Source organism: Alosa pseudoharengus, unplaced genomic scaffold, assembly GCF_046254945.1.
Source record: "Alosa pseudoharengus isolate Yale_2024_CS ecotype anadromous, Long Island Sound unplaced genomic scaffold, YU_APseudo_1.1 YU_APseudo_1.1_scf_18, whole genome shotgun sequence".
In the NCBI taxonomy this organism is placed as follows: Eukaryota; Metazoa; Chordata; class Actinopteri; order Clupeiformes; family Clupeidae; genus Alosa; species Alosa pseudoharengus.
This window is the reverse complement of record NW_027468650.1, coordinates 7,788,935-7,793,554: the sequence shown is the minus strand read 5'-3', so window position 1 is coordinate 7,793,554 and position 4,620 is coordinate 7,788,935. Positions and strand designations below refer to the sequence as shown.

General features: G+C 48.4%; 1 protein-coding gene across 3 annotated transcripts in view; it reads right to left on the bottom strand.

The window, feature by feature from the left end:
• Positions 1-379: 379 nt before the first annotated feature.
• Positions 380-4,620, bottom strand: part of vav3a (vav 3 guanine nucleotide exchange factor a) — an 87,969-nt gene continuing 83,728 nt past the window's right edge. Inside the window, exons 27-28 of one of the 3 annotated variants that reach the window (XR_012988012.1) lie at positions 4,000-4,620; positions 380-3,946 (exon numbers count right to left, since the gene is read on the bottom strand). The exon at positions 4,000-4,620 is cut by the window's right edge and continues 1,628 nt beyond it. The gene's annotated coding sequence lies outside the window, so the exon portion shown is untranslated. The other 2 variants (XR_012988013.1, XM_076290184.1) reach the window with 2 other exon arrangements.

The following is a 4,620-nucleotide window of genomic DNA, read 5'->3' as shown; positions in this document are numbered from 1 at the left end:
GCCATATCACTCCACTCCATCCCCAGTGGTAGGCTCGGCTCTCCAACACCTAGCGTTGTCGTCATGCACACCCACCGCCTCCCCCTCTCCACCTCCCCTCACTCGCGCATCCCTCTCCCTATTTTTGAACCTCCCCTCTTGCTCCCAGCGGCAGTGTGCACCAGAGTCTTAAATGACTCCATTCTCATGAGCACCAATTAGCCAATTAGGGCGGCGAAACGAGCGCTGCAGCGATTCTAATGAAAGTGTTTAAAAGGCAGAGGCCTCCCTGGGTGGCTAGCAAACAGAAAGTAATGCAATAACAGAGACTCCCCGAACAGAATCAACCGAACGCAAAGAAACAGAGTAACCAAGAACATACACACCACACAGACACACATTTCTTAAAAAGAAGCAATATACATATTCTTTATTGTGTGATATTCACATATGTACAGAATTATACAGTAATATTGCAGAGCTGTATAATATTTAAGATTGCACGGCTATTCCTTAGGCCACAGTGGCAGGTTACCATGGTGTTTAGACTCAAGTAGGTGTACGTCTTTGGCTTCAATGGACAACAGATCATAATGTGATACATCAGTCATAGCATTTTTTTCTTCAAACTGTTGCTTTTCCTTAAGAACACAGACACACATACACACACACACACATATAAATATGGCTTTACTTCTGCGGTTGCAGTAGATCTGAGGAGCTATTGGAAAGTGATAGGGGAAAATATGGCGTCACTGGAGACTCCTGGGTGTGTCTGATGCTTGGTGGCAAGGGAATTCTGGGTAGTTACCTCTGCTAAGCTTTGTCACAGCAACAATGAGATGAAAAGGCGTCGGGGAAAAAAGAGAGAAGAGTTCGACGACAGCAAAAGAGAGGGAATACAGGAATAAGGAAAAGGTGGAGGTACCAGGGGAGCATGAGGAAGGAGGGAGGAAGAGAGAGAGAGAGAGAGAGAGAGAGAGAGAGAGAGAGAGAGAGAGCGAGTCGGGTGCTCAGGACTCTCTTGGGGAGGGGTTAAGAGATCGCCCGTGATTAGAGCTTTCTCATCATTCTGTGGCAAGACACAGTCTCTGATTCTACTGATATATTATATATATATATATATATATATATATATATATATATAAACCATAGGTGAAAACCCCTGCAAATCCCCTTCTGTCAGACTGTCAGAGTTCATCTAAGAGGGAAGGGGAGTGTGAACAGATTACCGGTGCAGAAGCTTAGAAAACCAATTCCACTGCCGATCCCTCCCCGACGCGTCATCGGAGGGACAGCGGCTACAGTCACAGGCCACAACCTCCCCACTTCTTCCTCCTCCACGGATTTAATGTGGAGCAGTGCAAGCTGCTTACAGACGGCACAGGAGAACAAGGCGGAGAGAGGGAGAGGGAGGGACCTGAAGAGCCTTGCACGATTAACAAAAATGAATTTGACACAAAAAAAAGAATGGGGGCTGGAAAACTGGAACTATTATTGGAAATCCATACGGACGGTCATAGATCTGCCTTGCGAGGGCTTACCGACCACGATCCCCTAGCCCCAGGTAATCTGCCAGGGCACGCTCGGACTGTCAAAACCTTCCCACAGCGAAATAACTTTGTATTATTTCTGGGCGAGGCAACTCAACAGGCCGCCGCATAGGAACAGGTTGGAGTCTAATGAAGGTATTTAGGCAGTCGCAGTCTTTGCCCATCAGCAGGGCGGGATGCTGGGTACTAGAGGATGTGGATTGGGGTGAAAGAGAGACTTGTCACTGTTCCTCCAAAAACAGAATAGCACACCAATCTTCCAATAGGGCTGACACCTAGTGGCTACTACTTGGTACTGCAAGTATTGGGGGGGGGGGGGGGGGGGTACAAAAACAGCACAATGCCATCTGTAAAATTCTTCACCAACATCATAATATCAATATTTCAATATTGTCTTCTTTATATATTCTATCTAAAAAAAAAGCTTTAAATCCATCCACATATATGTTATCCATATAATCCATATTTCTCCATTTAACAGAGCATAAACATTACATCTACTAAGCAAAACATCCCAGCACGACAGAAAGGCTGTAATGAGGTGACCAAAAATAGCTCCGTTCAACACAGAATAACAAAGCTTACAATAAACTTTACACTCTTTACAATAAACAATCAATCAATCAAAGTGATCTCTCAAAACGTCACAAAATCCATCAAGTGAATTTCCCTGTAAACATGTTTAAATGAGTGAACAGGTCACACAGCACGTCTGAGTGAAAACAAATACACATACACATGGTTCTCCTAGCTGAGAAACACGAGGTGTGATTTAGAGTGTACACAAGTAAATTGATACAGAGAAGCTGGGCTGACATGTGCATTGGTAAATCATGGGTGCACTGCATCAATGCCATCCCATTCTACACATTTTGCTCAATTAGTCTGCCACAAGAATGCTACACTGTGTTGTGTGTGGGTGTATGCGCGTGTCTGTGGGAGTATTTGTGTCTCTCTCTGTGTGTTACTGCTACACTTTTCAAAGGAGATATGAGCTGAGAATGACTAGGAGTTTGCATATCATATGGAGTGAATGTGGCTAATGCGTGTGTTTTACGCTCCTGTTACACACACTCACATACACACAGAGACACACATGAACACACACACACAGCAACATGCACACCACAACATGATGCGTTGGAGATCGGTGGCTTGGGCTGCATTCACAGGCTGCCACAGAGGCAACGAGAACCACAGCTGCTGTTGTCGCTCTCACCAACAGTGAGGCGCTACCTGCTCTCGTATTCTTTTATCTCTCAGTGTTGCAATCAGTTGCCCCCACAGAGGCACCACCTCAGCCACCTGCCCCATCCTCTAACCGCCCCAGAGATGAGAGAGAGAGAGAGAGAGAGAGAGAGAGAGAGAAATAGATAGAGAGAGAGAGAGAGAGATCTGACACCAGGAGTGGGTTGCAACAACAAGCCCCAGACAAAATCTTGTAGTCTGTCTGTACTCAAGTGAGCTAATGAAAAAAGAGGGCTGTTTGTTTTTTCGCTTTGTTCTCTGTTCTTCTTTGCGCGCGTGTGTGTTTTGGAGGGGTGCATCTGAGGTGCTGTCAATCAGAGGCAGGAAGCACACTGGGTGAGTCAGTCAGCGGCTACCCAGAAGGCAAAGCGTAGCGGCGGAGAGCAGGCCACAGGGCGCTTATTTAACCGAGTGGTCGCAGTGAGCCTGGCAGAGGCAGTGCTTCACACCAGTGACAGCTTTCATAAGACCTGTCAGTCAAAGACAGGGGACAAGTAACAACATACACGCCCACACATACACACACACACACACACACAGAGAGAGACACAAACACTCCCACAGACACGCGCATATGCCCACACACAAACACAAAAATGATAACTGTATGTGGCCTTGTCACGACAAACAGTCAATCTTCTCCAGACTTGCGTCACCGGTTTTGGTCTCTTTCTCAGAACAACAATGATTACATGCAGAGTTTGAAAGAAGGAAAAAAAGAAAAGAAAGAAAGAAGAAGAAGAAGAAAAAAATAAATTCTGCCGGGGCAGCAATTACAGTGAATTATCTGGCCGACTGTGTTTTTGAAACTGTTCCGTGTCGAGCAATTATTCCCTCAAATGTGTGTAAATCCCCCCCTCATTAGTGGATTAAGAAGGCACTGCCTGTAATATCTAATAGGATCCCCCTACGGAGGGCAGAGCAGCCGCTGCAGCGCAGTCAGCGCAGTAGCACTCACACGGGGACGGCCCTGGACACGGCCTGCGTCTGCGTCTGCGTCTGCGCTGGGGACGAGACAGAGTGGCTAACTGCAGCCGCATGAGTGTGGCTGTAACTCTACCTGTGTGGCCGTAACTCTACCTGCGTGGCGCATGAGTGTGGCCGTTACTCTACCTGCGTGGCCGTAACTCTACCTGCGTGGCGCATGAGTGTGGCCGTAACTCTACCTGCGTGGCACATGAGTGTGGCCGTAACTCTACCTGTGTGGCCGTAACTCTACCTGCGTGGCGCATGAGTGTGGCCGTAACTCTACCTGCGTGGCGCATGAGTGTGGCCGTAACTCTACCTGCGTGGCCGTAACTCTACCTGCGTGGCGCATGAGTGTGGCCGTAACTCTACCTGCGTGGCACATGAGTGTGGCCGTAACTCTACCTGCATGGCCGTAACTCTACCTGCGTGGCGCATGAGTGTGGCCGTAACTCTACATGCGTGGCCACGCTCACAGGTGAGCGATGCGACTGCCCGAAGCTTACGCGTCCGTGCATGCGGACTCAACTCTTTTAACGCGCACACTCTTTAGCCACTAGAGCAGATTGAAGCGGTGACGCAGGCAAATCGACCAGCACACTTCAGTGCCCCATTCGTCACCCCATGGGTCGCTCCGGCTTTTGTTGATTCGGAGCCGAGCGCCACACATTTGCCACCCTGCCACTGCGTGTTCCTCGACAACGGGCTAATAGTGGAGATCAGATAAGGATGGCGAGACAGCCCACCATATCTCCCTCTCTAGAGAGAGAGAGAGGGAGGGAGAGAGAGGGAGGGAGAGAGAGAGAGGGAGGGAGATAAGTGCGCATAAGTGCGAAAACGAGTGATGTTGGCTGGAAAAAACCCAAACAAAAGG